General features: G+C 45.6%; 1 protein-coding gene across 6 annotated transcripts in view; it reads right to left on the reverse strand.

Moving 5' to 3' along the window:
- The window catches only part of MEIKIN (meiotic kinetochore factor), a 446,824-nt gene that overhangs the window by 347,268 nt on the left and 79,425 nt on the right, over window positions 1-20,131 (reverse strand). The window lies entirely within an intron of this gene.

Here is a 20,131-nt window from a genome sequence, read left to right on the forward strand (position 1 = left end):
TCTCTAGTTCGGGCTCCAGAGGCCTTGGAGTCCGACAGGGTACAATGCGTGCCCTGCCTCTTGGAAAGGTCCCTGGACCAGACGGCTTCCCCCACAAATTTTATAAAGCATTTGTTCACTTGTTAAGCCCCCACCTCTTAAAGATATATACCGAAGCCTTAGAAGGCGCTCCTCTCCCGGCCTCCCTGACAGAAGCAACACTGATTACACTCCCAAAACCAGATAGAGATCCCACACAGACAGGCGCCTACTGTCATTTGGCATTGCTGAACAGGGTCTATAAGATTTTGGAAGACATTTTGGCAGGCCGGTTGGCGCTCCTCACCCCAGATCTGGTTCATTAGGATCAAAATGGTTTTGTTCCGGCCCGTAACACCACTCTAAACATTCGCAGGCTCTTTAGGGTGGTGCATAGGACGGCGACGACATGGCCCGCAGCAGCTGTATGGTCCTAGACCTGGAGAAGGCCTTTGACACGGTGGAGTGGCCTTACATGTTTGCGGTGTTGCAGCGATTCTGATTTGGGCGATATTTTCTCAGTCTTGTAAAATGACTGTACAGAGCTCCTTCGGTACGCGTTCGCCTTGAAACCTTGTTCTCTGGGCTCATACCGATAGGGAAAGGGACAAGACAAGGGTGTCCCCTTTCCCCATTGATGTTTTCCCTGGTCATGGAGCCTTTGGCTATGGCATTGTGCAAAACAGCAGAACACTGGGGTATACCACTAGGTGAGGAAACGCATGCTGTATCTCTTTATGTAGATGACATCCTGCTTTATATTAGGGATTGCGGGTGATCCCCCTGGTCATACCGAACATACTCAAGCAGTTTGCCTGAAAGTCCTGTTTGTTCCCCTTCACTCCTCAGGTGGATGCCCCCGCCTGGTGGAAGATGGCTCACTGGTGGCCTGGCAGCCGGTTGTGTTCCGTTATTTGGGATTCCGGATTTATCACACTGATGGAACCTAACCAGGACAATCACTGCTCTGCGCTCTCAGATAGACTTTTGGAAGACACTCAACCTTTCGGTTGCAGGTAGGGTGGCACTGATCAAAATATTGATGCTGCCCAGATTACTGTACTATTCCGCTAACCTCCCATTATATCTGCCAGTGTCGTTCTTTCGGCCACTACAGGGCATGATGAGAGACCTCATATTGAACAATACGCACTGCAGGGTGGCTGTAGTTAAATTGTACTTGCCAGGCACGGGTGGAGGATTGGCCCTACCCAACTTAGATCATTATTACCTGGCATCCCAGATTCAAAGGATTGCGAAATGGGTAGCGGAATTACACCTCACGGATACGGCGGAAGGTAATACTCCGTATACACTGGAGAAGCTCCTCTTTATTTTTCACCAGATCGCATACTTCTCTCCCCTTACTGGTGCAAGTAACCCAGAAATACTTCCGTAGAGCCTTACGTCTTACAAAACATGTCATACCCTATGCGCCTACGCTTCCACTGTTGGGGATGCCGAGAGGGGGGTAGGGTTTGTGTGGTGGACCTACCGGACTGGCAGGATGCAGACATATGCACATTAGAAGACCTCTACGAGGGAGGTGCATTATGGCCCTTTCTTTCCTTGATTAACAAACTGGGCAGTTCCTGAGTCACGCCGCTTGGATGGCAACACTGGGGTAGTATGTCACAAGAATTCCCAACGCATCTCCTGATACAGTCCATACACGCGATGGGCACAGGACGACACCTTACAAAATGTTTTGTGGAGGCAATTTGCGAACATACCATGATCGATCTAACACCACTGTGTGGCAAATGAGAAGCAGACTTGACACGACCGTACACACCTAAAGAATGGGACACGCTACTGGAGAGCCCTAAAAATATCCCCAGAAATGCAAGGTTCAAATTCATCCAATTCTTCATAATTCACAGAGCGTATTTAACCCCAGAAAAGCTTAATTGATGTTTTAATAGAACAGACGCTTGCTGTCCGTGCTACAAATTAGTGAAAGCGGACCTCCTGAATATGCTTTGATTGTGTCAACGGCTGTGAGAATACTGGCAGGACGCGACTCGGCTACTGCATACAAGCACTGACAGGGCGCTACCGCACACATGGGAGGCTTGTATTGTGGGAATATTTCCCAGGGATAAGAAAAACAGAGCATCTTCTTGCTTCCTGGATCTGGGGCTGGCGGTAGCCAAGCGGATTGTCACACGGCGATGGACAGCTGTAGACCCCCCACCACTTAAAGCCTGGACACAATCTATGCTAAATTGGGCCGAAGCTGTCTCTTTACTAAAGGAGGATACACTTGGGCTGCGCAAATATCCTATCTCGCCCGCTTGGAGCACAATTTTGACGGCGCTCCAAGTGGCTACAGCTCCGGAGGACCCCTTAGACATTCCTGACGTTATGTTAGTACGGGATGTATACACACTGTAATGTGTCCGTTTACTGGAATGCTAAGAAATATTTGTCAATAATTACTGAATACTGGCCCATTATGCTGCAGTTCACAACTCATATCGACATATCTGGATTTGTCACATTGGCATTCTTATGGTAGCTCCAGAATGTCTATCGTCTTAGTGTGCTGCTCCTGCCCTCCCTCCCCTTCTTATTTTCCTTTTCTTTCTTATTGGTTTATTGTTCATCATTTAATGGTTATCTATAAAGTAGTTTGATCAACAACCCTGAAAAAACGGCTGGGCCGACTACAGTCATTGGGAGAAATGTAAGTGAAACGCAATTGTTTATGGCACAAGGCCTGTAATTCTATTAGGTCATCAATATATGAATGGTATTGATTGAGACGACCTAGTTTCCCTGTACTGGACTTCATTTATTGTATGATATATTCATGGACAGTTTGGCTGATTTTTGCCTATACTACGATATATTGGTTGTAAACGATTTGATTGTTGTAAATGTATACTGGTTCCGAACTATTCATATGTAATCGATATATATGCATATTACAAATATAAAACTCAATAAACAGGTCAAACAAACAAAAAAGAGAAGGACAAGGAAATAACCGAGACTGCCCCAACTTGAGACCAGATCTGGCGCAGGGTCTCAAACTCACAAAGGACAAACCTAGAGGAAAGAAGAACTATTGTTGGGATACAGAGAACAGTAAAAACACTTTCATAAAGTAAAGTTAGTGGGCATCCAACAAAAGACACCAATGACTCAGGAAACAAGCATATAATAGGCGAAGAATTACAGCCGGGCTAAGATCTATGAAAATAGAAAAAGGCTGGAGACTCAACCTATCAAGAGTGCAAATAAAACACATTTGGACAAGTCCAAAAGAGGCTGTTTGGCTCTGCATACTTTGTTTTTTCTTCTTTCTTTACTTCAGGGGTGCCGTCTGAGCTAGCATCATGTAAAGGACAGATATAACATCAGATACCTATTATTGTGGATTGCTAGAGCCCTTGGGTCTTATACTGTTGGTTGTTTGGGATGGCTGAGGGGAGTTCTAAATAGGAGCTGGGAGAAGGGAAAAGTTGGAGGAGAGTTGAAACCGCTCTTGAGCATTCATATGTCCCACACTTTAAGGCGACATCGCTTGGAAGGGTCACAAAAATGATTAGCTTGTTCATTGCATCTTACGCGAGGGGATTAAATAGCCTCGCAGAACGAAAAGGGATCTTTCACAAACTGCCGTTATTTGACATGGACATAGGGCTCATTAGTTAAACTCACTGATTACAGCAGTGCCTTAAATATAAAGATTTTCCAGTACCAGACTTTTCATCAGGAAGAGAAAATGGCTTGTGTAAGGGTACTAATCCATTTGAAATGTGCCTTAAGAGCAGAAGAGAATTTAAAGGGCAAATCAGGATGTGGGGCAGTAAAGTACAAGTTACTTACCTTTGGTAATGCCGTATCTGGTAGAGACCATCTAGCTGCAGATTCTTTATCTTAAAGTTATCCCCAGGCATCAGATTGTATACGGTAAACTTTTTGTGAGCAGTACCCCTGTGCACTAGTAGATGGTGTCATTCAGCTTAACATGGTGTCATCGGCCTCACCCGACGTGAAATGCGCGGTGCCTGTATAAGCGTCACCCCAGCGAACAGACATCAGTTTCGTTTTGTGACTTTTCACACCAGGAGCGCAGAGCCACAAAGAACACTGACCGCTGGTGTGGAAAACTAGGGCCCTGAAAGGGGAATAGCCCTCTCTTTAGAAATCAGTTCATAGAGCAAGCAGGATGGGTGGGTCAGTAAGGAATCTGTGACTAGATAGTCTCTACTATATAAGGCGTAACCAAAAGTTAAGTAACTTGTTCATCTGATAGAGACTTCTATCCGCTGTTTCCTTACCTTAGAATAGATACCCAAGCAATACCTCCTAGCAGGTGGGTCTGCGAAACTGTTTAATACTAGAATGTCCTACAGCATCAAATAAGCAAAGTGGGCAGTAATGCTTCATGAACATGTATAAAGAAGCCCATGTTGATGACTGGGAGTTATCCAGGACCGGAACTCTGCATGCTAACGTAGAGGTCGTAGCACTAGCTCTGGTGGAATGAGCACGCAAACCCTCAGGGGGTTGCTTCTTAGCCAATGAATAGCAGATGTTAATGCAGATCACGATCATCAGGAGATGGTCTGTTTCTGCACGGGCTTTCCTTTCTTCACTCCGACATACCCTACAAAGAGTTGGTTGCCCGCCCGGAACTCTTTTGTTTGGTCAAGGTAGAATGACAATCTTTTGGGGTTCAGTCAGTGAAGTCGCTCCTCTTCCTTAGAGGGTTGTGGTGGGAGTGTAAAAGGTAGGTAGAGTGATGGATTGGCCTATATGAAAAGGAGAAACAACTTTCAGCAGAAAGGAAGCTCTAGAGTGAAGAACCAGTTAGTCTGGGTAGATGTTTAGGTACAGTGGCTTAGATGTCAAAGCCTGATGCTCACTGACCCTATGGGCAGATGTTATTGCCGCCAGGAAGGCCGTCTTGATGGAAAGGAGCCTGAGAGAACAGATTTTCAGTGGCTCAAAGGGAGCGCACATGAAAACTTAGCACTAGATTAAGGTCCCACTGAGGCATGATGATGGGTAAAGGTGGAAACATGAGTTGCAAACCTTTCAAGAATCTATATACAAAAAGGGGATTTGAAGAGGTATGGTTGATTAGGTAACTGCAGAAAGGCTGAGATGGCAGAAAGATAGCCCTTTAAGGAGCCCAAAACAGAGCCCTGCTGGGCAAGAGAAAGGATAAAGAGAAGGACCTGAGAGAGGAGAGCAGAAAGGAGGGTCCACCTGTTTCTCTGCACACCACGCCACAAACTTGCCCCAATGGCAGCTGTATACAGACTCACCGGAGGGACGCCAATCTGCTAAGATAGCATTGCAGACTTCAGGCAGAAAGTCAAAAGCTGTCAACTGCCACCGCTATATCTTCACTCATGAAGGCGTACCGTTGACTGGTTCGGGTGGAAAGGATGTGGCCTAATGGCTAGGGCGGTCACCCTCAAAGCGCGTTCAAGTCTTGGCAGGGAAGCTCAACATCCTGGGATTCTGGGCAAATCTCTTAATCTCCCCTTGCTTAAAAAAAATGATTGTGTCTGTCTGTAACGCAACTGGTGCTCATGCAAAGCTCTACGATAGCTTCGGGTCTAGTTCACGCTATATAAAACACCCCCCCAAAAAAAGTCTACTCCTGATTCGAAAGAAGATCCCCCCGAAGCGGCAACATGATCAGAGAACTGATGGCCATGCTCACCAGCTCACAATACCAAACACTCCGAGCCCAGTCCAGAGCCACAAAAATGACTTGGGGCCGGTCGTTACTGATCTTCTTGAGAACTCTGGGCAGGCGTGGTATAGGCAGAAGGGCGTTCAGGAGGCCTGAGCTACACTCCAGATGAAAAGCTTCTCTGAGTGAGAGCCGCTTCAGAAACTCCAGTGCACAGAACTGCTGGCATTGCGCGTTCTCTGCGGTGGCGAACAGATCTAACCAAAGATCACCCAAATGCCGAAAGAGCGCTTATACCACCTCCGGATGGAGACAATTCTTGATCTGCTTGGCACCTTCGTTTGAACTCGTCTGCCCTAGTGTTCAAAGAGCCCACAAGGTACCTCAGGCTGAATCCATCCGCCCTGGCTTTCAGAGAGCCTGCAAGATGTTGAACCACCAGAGACATGCCTGATGTTCCAGCCAAGTCTAGAGAAGCAAGGCCTCTTGAAAAAGGGTCCACGCTTCCACCTGCCCTTTTTTTGCAGTACCACATGGTGGTGTTGCCTGTGGACACCTGTATTAACCTTCTCTTGATGGAGGGTCGAAAGGCTTTTCCATATTGCCAGAATCTCCAAAAGGTTGATGTGGAGTCCGGATTCTGCCGGAGATCAGAGGCCTCTGCTCTCCACATCTCCCAGATGGCCACCCCATCCCAGGAGTGACGCATCTGTCACCACTGTTAGATCTGATGGGGACGGGAGAGGGGTCTGTTGCTAACCCAATCGAGATTTGTAAACCACTACTGTGGAAATTTTGCAGTCCCCTCCAAGATCTGGAACATGTCGGAGAGATTCCCCTGATACTGTGCCGCCTGGAACTTCAGTCCCCACTGCAGAGCCTGCATATGCCAGCAGGCATGTGTCACAAGCAGGATGCAAGGAGGCTATGAGTCCCAGCAGCCTCAGAGTCAGTCTCACTGATATCCAGGATAGAGGCTGACACATGGTTATCATAGCCTGCATTCAGGATAGCACTGGGAGGCCCGTTGGGTAGCCATGTGCTTTAGAACTGCCAAGAATAAAATGGAATATGCCCAAAACTGCACTGTGTCCAGAGCAGTACCAATGAAAGGGAGCGTCTGAGAGAGCCAGGTGTGACTTTGGCAAGTTGATAGTGAACCCCAGAGAGTGTAGAAGGTCCGTCAGTCTGGAGGTGGGAGACGACAACCTGGGGCGAGCCTGCTTTCAATAGCCAGTGGTAGAGATAGGGGAAGACTGGCACCCCTGATCTACTCAGATGAGCTTCAACCACCGCCATCACCTTGGTGAACACCCATGGGGAGCTGGTAAGGCCAAAAGGGAGCCCAGCGAATTGAAAGTGCTCCTGGCCTAGCGGGAACCGTAGGGAATGCCTATGGACAGGCAGCATGGGAATGTGGAAGTATGCGTCCTGCAAGTCCAACACTGCTATCCAGTCTCCCAGGTCCAGGGCAGACAGAACTTGAGCGAGCATGAGCATTTTGAACATCATCTTTTTGAGGAAGAAATTGAGAAAGTGCAGGTCTAGGATAGGATGAAGTCCTCCGTCCTTATTGGGCACCAGAAAGTAGAGCGATTAACAACCACAACCTACCTCTGGCATTGGCACCTTCTCTATGGCTCTCTTTTGGCCAAGAGAGGAGTCACTTCCTGGCAGTGGAAGGAGAACAGGTCCTCCATCTGCCTGTCCCGAATATGTGGCATGGGTGAAGGGGAGGTCATGAATGGTAGGAAGCAGCCCCTTCGGACAATCTTAAGAACCTGGCAGTCTGATGTCATTGACCTCCAGTGGGACAGGTGATGCAGAATCCTACCTTCCACTGGGTGCCCATGATGGTAAGAGGGCAAACTTAAGGGGTTAGGGAGCTGTGACTGCCTGGGGTGTACTGGCCGGACCTCTGGCTGCCCGAACCACAGGTTCTGTTGGTACCGAGTCCTCAGTCAAGCCGAGGTGGAGAGGCCTGAGCACGGTGGTTGCTGGACAGGTAAAGAGAAGCTGGAAGCCACTTCAGTGGCCATGAAAGGAGCAAAAGGTGGACTGGAGTTGGCAGGGGGCCACGGAAAGGCCCAAGGACCTGGCCGTACCTCTGCTATCCTTGAAGTGCTCCAGCACTGAGTCCGCCTTGTCTCTGAAGAGACCGAAGCCGTCAAAGTGCATGTCCATAAGCAACGCTTGGACATCCCCAAAAAAGCCAGTTGTTCTCTGCCAGGCATGGCGCCGTAAGGCCACTGACAGAGAAACACGGCTGCATCTCTCCCGCTTGTAATAGCTTGGGAAAGTAGGGCACCGCGCCTCCTCCCGGACCATGGGCAGCCCCTACATAACCGAATCCCACAGTGCATGGGAGTAACAACCCAAAAGGCATGCAATGTTCACAGACCGCAGTGCCAGGCTGATGGAAGAGAACATTTGCTTTCCTAAGGTATCCAGCCTCCTGGATTCCCTATACGTTAGAGTGGTAGGGAATGTGGCAGGGTTTACACGGGAGGTGGAAGCTTGGACCACCAAGCTCTCCAGGCTAAGGTGCTACGTGAGGATATAGGGGTCCCCTGGGGCAGGCAGTGGGCAATCGTCGTGTTCACAGGAGCCCCTGTGTAGTATTGGGGACAAGTCTAAAGCAGGACGTCCGTGAAGGCTTCATTAAATAGGAGATGTGGTTCTGAGGGGTCATTCCCGGCTGAAGCACCTCTGTCAAGACGTTAGTCTTGACTGCCACTGAGGGTAGGCTAAGGTCCAAGACCTTGCCTGACTATCTTACACCCATAGCAAAAAAGGCTCCTTCTTCCGTAGCCACGGTAGGAGGAGACACCAAGGCAGCATCTGGAAGGGAAGGTGTCCAGTCTGCTAGCATCCAACAATTCCTCACACCTGTCCACGTTAGGATCTAGGGGCTGGTATTCTTCAGGGTCTAGCAACACCTCCCAATCCTCCCCGAGTCCCATAGGAATAAGACCCAGGGTCTGGCCTGAAATGCATGGTTCAAATCCATTCCAGAGTCATGCAACGCTCCTCCAGCTCCATGCTGGAGTCAGGGAAGAGAATGGGGATGATGCTGCTGCCAAGAGAATCGGCATCAGGACCGGTGCCAGGGAAGGTCGAGGTGGAATGACCAGCACCGGTCCCAGATCCATGGGGCCCGACTGGAGCCAGGGACAGAACCAGTGGGGGGGAACCTCCCAAACCAGTGGGCCTGAAGGTGCACCAGCGGGAACGGGACGCTCAAATATGAGGTGCATGGCCTCATAGAACTCACAAAGTTGGGCAGGAGTCGCTCGGGCTACTGGAAACTTGGGGAGGCAGAGCTGGCCCAAACCTCAACTACTGAGCCAGGCCTCAAATTATGTTGCCTCGTCGGATGACTTCGGATGGACGGGGCGAAGCTGAAGATCTCTTCGACTTCCTCCTTTTCTTTTTTTTTTTTGAGTGACTTACCCAAAGACGACTTTGAATGCGACAAGTATCTTGGGCTCCGCAACTGATTCAAGAACCTTCCTTTAAACCGAGATCGAGACAGTTGCAGCTTGGCACATTGAGTGGCAAGGAGCTTTAGGGAGGGGCCTTGGGGTGCATGGCATGACAGTCCACACAGGTCTTTGCGCTGTGGTCACGCTAGAGGCACCAGAGGTAGACAAGGTGTGGGTCCATTACCAACATCTGTCAGTGACAGGAGCTGAAGGAGATGAAGCTAGCCTTCTTAGTTGACATTCTGCCACACAATGAGAAGATCTCAATAAAGACTGACAAAAAGTTGAAAAAGGTTAGTCAAAAATGAATGGGCGTAGCTCTTGCTCGCAAAGAAAGAAAGGAACAGACATCTGCGTGCTGGAGTGTAATCTATATAGGCACTGTGCATGTCACTTCCGTCGCAGACAACGACACCAAAAATTCACGATCCAGTCTGCTGCCTGAGAATAATTCTTACTAAGGTAAGGGATCTGCGACTATAAGTCTATCAGATAGGTATGCACAATGGGAAACCTATAACAATAGCCTCTATATAAAGCCCTAATCAAGACCAAGAACAATTCTTGAACCAGACAATACAAACTGAATTTGTGGACAACATGGGTGCTGGCCTAAACTAGATCAGGCACGGTGAAAAGGACAGAGAACAAAGCACATTTGGAAGGAGGACATTGGTTTAAATCTCAGCAATGACTTAGTTGAAAGTGCTGGGATTAATAGATGGGGTGTGAGCCAGACATTCACTAGGAGCAGATTACACTCACTTTTCAGCAGGACAAGCGAGCTATACCAGTGCAGATTACATCCTGCTTGACAAAACACTACTACCAGACTTGCAAGAGGTGACACAGGGACCAATTATATTGTTGTGGGGGTGAGGAGTACTTTGGTGCCTCAACAATGCACTACTAAAAGATCCAGTTGTCGCAAAAAAAAAAAAAAACATATAAAACAGAATCAAGGATACAATACCAACAATGACATGGGGAAAATCAGTGCTTTTATTCTATTAAAGGCCCTACAATCTGTTCTCCTTGGAAATTTCATAGATTCAGCAGCACCACTTATGAAAAGGAAAGACAAATTAAAAGAATTAGAGAAACTACACAACCACACAAAGTTCCAGAAAATATAGAGAAATGTCATAGCAGGATGGGGAGAGATTAGAGCCCTAGAAAAATGAGCAAATTACCTATTAACCGGATTAAATAAGCTGAATTTTATGGACTGGGCAACAAACTTCATAACTTGTTGGCAAGCCAGCTTAAGTGCACACCAGGCAAAAAGTCACATAGAGAAAGTCAAGAAAGAGGAGGGCCATTTGTGTGTGAGGGAAGGAAATAAAAGCATAGTGCTTTGAAAAATGTAAAGAAAGGCTATATGACAGAGATACCTCAAAACCAATGCCTGAGAACCTACATGGCTGAAACATATCTGTCCAACATCTCAATTACAGATACAAATAAATAAGAAGTAACCAAAAAAGAAAAAAAAAATTAAAAGCTATCTCGGCCTTGACCTTTCCAAATCACCCGGACCGGATAAAATCACAGCTGCTTTTTATAATCTCTTCAGTACTTCACTGCTGCCAATACTCCTCAAAGCCTACAGAAAATAATTCTGGAGGGGAGAGTGACTCCAATTATGTCAGAATCTTGTATATCGTTCATCCCCAAACCTGATAAACATACTGATGATTGTGCCTCATACAGACAAATTTCATTACTGATTATGGATGTAGAAAATCTCAAGAAAATATCAATGCTTTGGCTGCAAACAGTGAAAGAGGTTCTTGTCCACCCTGATAAATCGATGTTAATTCAAGGCAGGCCAGCTAGTGATAACACAAACAAAGCCCTCTATTTAACAGGCAACAAAAAAGCAGTTCTACTCATCTTGGATGCCGAAAGAGACCTTGAAAGGGGTGACTGACTTTACGGAGGACACCCAGTGAACAATAGGTTTTGGTAAGGGCTTTATGACTGGGTCACGTCAGGATACCAAACTCACAAGGCAACGGTTAGGCTTATTAGCACGCTCTCCCAATGTGTACATATCCAGCAAAGAAGTAGGCATGGGTCTCCTCTTTCACCTTTCCTATTTGCACTCACCCTTGAGCAACTTACCTAAAGGATTCGAGCTAATAAATTGATAGAGGGAATAAAATCAGGGCCACAAGAAATTAAGCTCACCGTGTTTGCTGATGACATACTTTTTTTACTGACCAGGCCCTTGACTCCCAACACCCCCATATGTTATATACACACTAAAGTGCGGGACTCATCTCCAGTGAGCAAAAACTTCAACTAAACACCTGGGTATTGACTCATCAGGATGCCTAGAAAAAACATAAGAAAATTAACCTCACTGAATTGAAGAGGGAGACAAGTAAAGGTCTAAAACGTTTTAAATACAAAACCGTATTAGGCCACGGCGCATCAATGCCATAAGTTATTTTCAAATAATGACACTACATATATGCAAAGATTGAACAGCAGAAAAACAAACCTACCATAATTTCATTTGGTAGAGGATGAAAGAGAATTATTAAGAAGCAAAGCACAATGAGGGTCAAGACATGGGAGTGACGAGAGTCCCCAACCTACTTTATTAATATGCAGCACATTTTCTGTTGCTCATCGGCTATACTAGAAGAGAAACCAACAAAAGGTCGTGTATGAAAGAGCAGATTTTAGGAGATGGACCATTAAGTAAGGCACCGAGGACACAAAAGTTTCAAGAGACCCCAAATTCTATATATCTCTATTGGGAACCACTTTAAGAGTTTGGTCACACAAAAAGGCTTGGCTTCATACCTACCCCATTTACAATTCTAAGGGTGGAACAATGATTTTTACACCAGACGTTATTATTATTACAGAGGCCCTTTAGAAACAGCGGGAGCGAGGTTGCAAAACTGTGCTTAACATGATGTGGATGGTGCAGGCAAAACCCTTTAAGCAACTTAAAGAAGAGTTTTGCCAGATGGAGCATTTTTGATACTTCCATGTTTGGCACTTGATCTAGCAACCCCAAATTAACAAGCATTTGCAATGCAATAGGTCTCGCATTTACAAGAGTTTGAGCTATTAACACTGTAAATGATAATGCCTTTTATTTTTATTTTCGTTTTTAAAACATAAATAAAAGGCATATTCATTTACAATGCCAATAGCTTAAAGTTGCGTAATTGCGAGACCTATTGCATTGCAAATGCTTGTTATATATTTGGGGGCCTGAAATTGTCACACTTTTAAGAATGTGATGAATGGTAGTGTGTTGGTGCTGCCACTGGCAGCCCTGGCAGGAACAATGGGTAGTGCAAACTTCAGTGGCCTCCTGAAGAGGACCCTGGCACTTACTTTTTTTTTTTCATTAAGCACTGCACAGATAGATGGAAAATTACATTTCCTCAGTCTGGCCCTTTGACTTATGCTTTGCTGCTTTAAGGGGTTATCTACTGTTTTTTCGTGTCAAACATTCTGAACAAAAAAGCCCCAAAAATCGTGTTTTAAGTCACATAAGTATTTCCATATACTATACTCGTTAGAAACATTTCCTAGCCTGAGTTTTCATTTCATACACTTTACATTTCACTCTTTCAATGCAGTGCATTACTGCAATTGTACCAGTGCATTATTGCAATTGCACAGTGCATTATTGCAATTGCACAGCCAAAAGAAAAGCGGCTCACTGAACCTTGTTGCTATCAGGCAATGCACAGTCTGAGTCGAATCACTTCAATGGATTTATTTTCTAACAGCAGCAAAGAGATGAAAACAGTAAATGCTCTAGAAAGAATACACCTAACGAGCAAAATTCCATTACTGGACCGTGGCGCTGGCAGCCGGGGACGCAGCCATCAATAGAACAGCAGGTGTGCTGGTATGGAGGCTCAGAGGTCTGCAGCGCCTACTGCACCTCAAACACTACTGCTTTTTTACTACCAAATCAGGGGAGTATGGCCATTTCCCAGATTCTATTGGGGACCAGGGCACCCTTGCTGCGCCACATCGGGCAGCCCAAAACACATTCAAATGGCCAACATTTTCCCTTCTTGCATCAGAGCCACCATGATGTCCATGATGCCCTGATACAACATTGCCAATTCACTGCACTCATTATAGAAAACCGACTAGACGGGTCTTCTTTGTCTTCAGCACTGAGTGGGTCGCTAAGAGCCAAGTTAGAGGCAGTCTTTAATGTCAACTTTGGTCTTGATATGATTTCCGAGACAGGCTCAGCTGGGCTCTCGGAGTCGAGACTCGGTGACTCAGCATCGAGACAGTCAAAGGTCAAAGTCTTGTGTGTTTTGTGTCTGTATGTTTTACTTATCACTTGGAGTGGTAATGTCATAGAAAGTATGACAGATATGTTCAAGAGCGAACACTTATTTTGTTAATTCCTATTCTTCTTCGGATGTTTAGATGTGTGACTTTACATTTAGCGCTATGAAGAATTTCAGTTGCCGTGCCATTCTTAAAATATAAATTATGCACAGATAAAGAAACAGAAATGCTGCTGCAGAACCCATCTCGATGACATTCACACACAATATGGCCCGAGACTGCTTTGTCCAGATTTCTGTTATTACTAGTAAGGCAACAGATGCAAAAAACAAACCCCAGTTATTACAACTCCTGTCTCTTTCGACTAAAGCAACACCGTGTATAACAAAGTGCCCCAACGATGTTTGGTAACTAAGGGCTACGTTCCCAAGCGCTACAGAACAGGGCGTCTTCTGCTGGTAAAACTGCAGCTCTACCCTGACAAAGCAAAGGTTGTGGGTAAGGGCTCTTCCTTGACACACCGCAAAGAGACTGAAAGTCACGAAAAGCAACATTACATAAAGGCACTCGCCTTTTATTAGTGCAGTGTGCACGGACAACACAGGCTCACATTTCAGCCAATGCACGGAGTGTAATTTAAAAGATGCATACATGTATTATACATAATGGACTTATCATAACATGCGTTGATAAGGTCAATAGGTATGCTTCTTGTGAAGTGCTTTCACATACAAGAATTACCAAAGATAGACGTTCTGACCCAGCAAAGCACAGACATAAATTCTTGTAGAGCACCAGACATGCATGCACAGACAGCAACACACGTAGTAGGCACTCAACATATACACATAGACACATGTGGATACAACTGGATGAATGAGTGTACCACTGCTGTCAAAATGTACGGTGGTATAGGTAGACTGATCACAAGTTTCACCATTGTTGGTGGATACATGGATGATCAAACAAGTGTGGGTGCATATTTAGGGAATCAGTCAATGAAAGAAAAATGTGTTTACAGACAATTTGCAACAAGCAAAACAGAAAGCAGCTCCACATCCGGGCCGGGGAGGAGACCTGGGAGGGCAAGGGCTGCCCGCGCATGCGCGGTACCTGGAACTTTCGCGTGCTCTGCGGCTCGTGCAGAGTGGCGGCACGTGCGGACTTCAAAAGCCGCCGGACTTTGAGTGCTGCGCGGCTCGTGCGGCCCAGGGAGGGGGCCACCAAAGCGCCCAAGGCAAAAAAAAAAAAAGCAGTACAGGAAGTCTGGCAGGAGCCCAACCCGCCTTCGTGAACGCTGCATGGTGCGGCCAAAGCAGGATTTCAGGCGGGGCTCCTGTGAGAAAGACGGAGCCCTGCGTGTTGCTGAAGATGCGAGACCTGCCGAGGAGCAGCACAGAGTCCCCACAAGAGCCGGTAAGTGAGGCATGCTGTATGTGTAAAGCACGCCGCGCTTGGAGCGCATTAAAAAAATTGAAATTGCATGAGCCTGCTGAGGACGGAAGGGGGACAGGAGATGTGAACATCGCGTGTCTGTACGTGTGTGTTTACGGGTGCGTTCACAATTCCAGTCCGTCCTGCGCGTGCACATGTCCTGTCTCCCTTCCAAAGCAAGTCAGTAACAATAGATCTCGCTTGCGACAGCGCTTCGCGCTGCGTCGCTAGGGGAGACCTAAAAAGCAGCTATAAAGGATTTGACGCCCTTCGGAAAATGCCTCCCTAAATGCGACAGTGACAGACAATTTCCAGGATTTATAGATTACTAAATGATGTAATGGAAGGAGAGAAATGTTTATTCCAGACATCGTGCGCAAAGTCTTTGGAACAAAATTAAATGAGGACCAGTGAAAAGGTACCTCACAAGAAATATATTTTGCTTTGCAGGGGTTGATAAAAGATGCTGGCAATATAAACCACTGGCAACACATCCATGCAAGACTGGGAGGTATAGGGCATCCTGTTCTGTTGGAGAGGTTGTAGCAACCTTGTGTCCTTCCCAAATCCTTTGCCCCTGCTGCGCATAAAAACCTTTTGGCAAGAAATAAGTTAGGCCACTGAGGTCAGAGGATGTTGCACAGCGGAATGCACATAGATTGTGAAGGAAATGTTCTTTCTGCAGGGTCACTTGAGATTTTTCACCTTTTGCTGGATCCTATATTTTTGCTGGCTGTAGAACTCTAAACCCTTTACCCCTGATAATCAGTGATGAAGTGCTTGTGGTCCCCCTTTCAACGTGGTGAAACTGGCATACCTATAATTGCCATATTTAACTTACATAGAAGTCCTTAGCTAGTTAAATGTCAGAAGTGGACTCCAGCATCCACTAGGCCACCCACTACAGTGACAGTGGAAACATGAATGAACCATTTGTAGCTTGGCTGTTACGGTTTTAAACCGCAAATTCTACCTGTCGAAATAACACCTTTTGTCAGGTCTCAACCTTCCTTTGAAATTTCTATAAGTCACCCTTATATAGGCCCTATACAGGGTACATGGTATGTTAAAGAAGGACTTGTAGGAATTTACTGTTAAGACATATCCTTACAATGAAAATGCCCCAAAAGCTATTTTTACTATAGCAAGGCAAAAAACACTTATTTTATTACATTTAACAAGGCTAATTTCAGTTAGGAAACAGTAACACAAACCATTAAATGTTTAATAGTTCATAAGAATCCACTTTAATTGTAATATCAGATTTTTGATACTTAAGGAAAAGGGACTTTTAAAAAGTGACCTTTTCCCCGTAACGAAAGCGTCTGGAGGCGCAGTTGTTCTCCCACGTCTACCAGCCAGTAAATAGCATTTGAATAGATGGGGAATGCCTCCCACGAGCAAACAATAGGATGACCTGACTGGGCAGAGATAACCCCTCTGAACCTGGCAGATTATGCAGGGTGAGGCTGTGAGTATTCTTTTTGAAAAACTGCGTCAAATTATGCTTGACATGTCTGCTGGGCCTTTATATATAACAATTGAGGTGCAATTCAAAAGGGAGGAAATAGGATGGCAAAACAATGTTTGTGCATCCACTGTCTGGTTGCTGCAAAACCCTGCTTTGTTCTACCAGACTTGTATTCCCAAGTTTATTGTAGGTACAGTGGCTGCCACAAATTGGAATTTAGTATTACAGGTGGGAGGACACTAGGTTTATCATACACACACAGCCCTCAGAGCCCCAGTTTTGTGTGGCTTAAGACTTTTGCCATCTTCAAAATGCCCAAAGTGGCTAGGGTAGGCCCTGAGGACTTTTCCCCCTTGGTAAGGGCATGCCCAGGAGTCATTCCCACCCACTAGCTCATGACAGGCATAATTCGGACATCTTCAGCTACCCACTTTAGAACTATCTTGCACCTGAAGAAGATCAGAAGTGGACTGAACCTGATGTCTGCAACCGGAGAAGAGCCCTAAAACAACGGTACCTGCTTTCCCTCTTATATCAAAGAAAGAGAAGTGAACTCCAAGGGTCATAAGATCGACCTCCTGTTAAAGCTAATGGGACACAACAATCTGCAAGAGGCTGTGCAGCTTGCTCTGAAGTGGGCACTGCTGTTTGGCCTCAGCCGGACAACCTGGGAGTCTCTAGGCGTCTCCCATGTGATCCTGGGGCTTTAGAAGCGTACTCCTGTGATGGAATGGGATTAAAGTCATAAGGTTAACTCTTTGACTAGGACAAACTACTGGTGTATCCGAACCATGCTCCATCGCAGTCAGTGTCAAATTGTGCCTAGATTCTGGCCTACCGTGACCATAGACTATCACTGGACAGCTATGCTTCTTGGCGTTAGTCCAGCTTACAACTTTCACAAATTCACATCTCTAGTTCCCCTTATATGGTTTTTGTCATTTTGGTGACATTTTGTTTTTTAAATTTTACTCAAATTTGGTTGGAGATTTGTATTACTTTACCAACTGCTGTCGGTTAAGCCGGTCTGCTCTGTGCCACAGGTACCAGGGGTTTTAAGCTCAGGCAAATTTAGTAACTTTGGGAATTCACCTGCCAAGGGTTGTGATTATTCCTCGAGGAGGCTAGTCATCAACCCCTTCCCAAAAAAAGAATACAATTTCTTACAGGTAGTAATTCTTGGTAGGCCATTAAGAGATATACTAACACAAGAAAGATTTAAGCAGGAGGGTCCTAAGGAAATTTTAGAGAACTGCATAGGATTGTATCCCCAATATTATACGTCAAAGAAAGGCGAAATCCTTGGGTCTAATCAGAAAAAGGGGGGGGTGGTATAGGGAGGGGGAAAGCACAAAGCCACATAGTATATCACACAGACCTAGCTGTGGGAAATTCCCATTTCAGGACGAAATCCCTCACTCACCAGAGGTGACATGCTCCATCATTTCGGATTCTCCTCTCAAAGGAAAAACCTAGTTCCTTTGAGTGCTACAACCCCCTCTCTGAGCGGGAGGAGCTCAGGGATGTTTTGGTGTCTACTCGACCAGGATATTCTAAATCCACAAGCAATGAGAACTAAAGTGTGAGTGAGGGTGCAGCGCAAAGAAAAATAAACGTGAGGGATGGGACAATAAAACTAGCTAGAGAGGACAAAAAGCGAGCTTTATTCAGAGATGCTCCCTACCAGGATTAAAAACAGTGCACCTGCGGTATGGATTTGAACCGCATGCGTGTGATGGAATGTCGAGGTCAACATGTTTCAGCCATGATGCCCCAGGGTCGGGCAAGGATTTCGTCAGGACCCATTTAGATGCTGCTGCTAAAGTGTTTTAGTGGAAAAAAAACCAACAATACGAAACCAATAATACTCCTGGTTCGTCTTCTTCAGAAGGTGACTGTACCCGCAACTGCTGGGTAAGAAGCTCCACCTCAACCTGGCGACGGCTCAGGAAGGGGGCACCGCTCTCTCCGTCGGTGCTCCGCACTCATTCCAGTGCGGAGTACCGACGGAGAGAGCGGTGTCCCTTCCTGAGCCGTCGCCAGGACGGGAAGAGGCCTTGACCACACTAAGGACAGACCACCTGCACTATAGTGGAAACCTCACAAAGTCCAGATAATCTGAACAACATATATAACACGATTTTGGTCAATAGGCAAGGACGGCTGGAGCAAAAAATCTGTGACTGTATCGTATAATACCCAGCGAACTAAGGACATTCATTAATGCCACTATTATTAATTCTGATTTTAAATTGTAAGGAATCTTCCCTACCTCTGGGATTTAACTGGTTTTACTTGATTTCTCTTTTATAATTACAGCGCTCAAAAAGGTAGCAAAGGTAGATGAAATTATATGGAATGTTTGGCTAAATTTGTATTCTTTTAAGTGTTAATATTGCAATGGTTTTAGTTAACTATGCAAAAATAAAGAAACTTGAAACTTGTTTTCTCTCCCTCTCTCAGACTGCAATTGTGTGTTGGCTCTGGGAATAAAAAGTTGCAGTTCCTTACAACCCATTGGCATTTCCACTTTAAAGGAACAGCGGTGAACAATGACTTTTGTGTTACAGGTTGGTGTTGCCCCCTTAGCTTCATACATGGTTGAATGCTGCAAAGCCGCCACTGTTAACTTCACTCTTGCTTTCCTGCTTCTAAAGACCAAGCCAATGCCTTCCAGGAGGAGTGTTGTTAGTAATTCAGGGATATGCAGTCAATCCCTGGAGTAGAACTGCGAGGCAAACGAGTTCCAAACGAGTGTATTTCCAGGCAGAAGTAAACTTTTCAAACATTGCTTTTCCACTACAGTTATAATAATTCTACTTTCATCACCGATTTAAATGTTTAATATTCAGTAGAAAATAACTTCTAATAATCACATTTTCTGAGCCATCTAGCATGGGTGTATTGAAAAGTTAAGCCAATTAGGTAAACCCCATGTTTAAAGGTAAAAGTACATACAATGTGTCACAGCATAGTAGTGCCATGGTGCAAGGAGTCCTAAAGTCAGTAAAACCAGATAGGAAAAAGTGGGAGATGAAAGCAAAAGTGATGTCCTTTCTTAGAGTAGCCCATACAGCATCTCTTTTTGACTGCCTCCCAGTAGAATCTTTCTAGCCCAACATCTGATGACTAGGTAAGCTAGTTTATCAGGAACAAGGGTCTCTAGTTTTAGCAATGATAGGGAGGAGGTAAGATTCAGCAACGTTTAAGGTTGCTTATGTGATTCATCCCAAGCAATATGCATACATCCCTTGCTCTCCTTCACCATACTTCCCTTATGCCTGCTCCTCCTACCCCCCCACCTGTATATCCTTTCCCCCCCTCTATGTCCCAACGCCCAGTGAGGAATTACGTAGCTCCTGTACCCCCATGTCCATTCTACGTAAGCTTTCACCTGTGTATACAAGATCTTTTTCACTTTCCCTTCTCCTCTCCCCTTTTTCTTGTCCACTATTTTATCTTGGCTTAGTACATATCTCCTCTAATGCTTGGCTCAAGTTTGTGGTCTATGCAAGCTTGTCTATCTATGCATATTTGTTTTGTTACTATATCTGCTTTCTACAACTCGTAAGCCTATATTATCTATCTGTTAGAGGAGGGCACTTGAATGTATTCTTTCCAAGTGGCATTATTATTTATTGCAATGCTGCTACATTGAGCATCTTTCAATAAAAGGAGCCGGAGTTTACTGAAGCTTATTTCTGAAGGCTAAATATGGTTAACAAAGTTAGATAAATCAAGGAAAGTGGAAACACAAAAAAAACCTCCCTG

This window comes from Triturus cristatus, chromosome 7 (genome assembly GCF_964204655.1).
Source record: "Triturus cristatus chromosome 7, aTriCri1.1, whole genome shotgun sequence".
NCBI classification, from domain to species: Eukaryota; Metazoa; Chordata; class Amphibia; order Caudata; family Salamandridae; genus Triturus; species Triturus cristatus.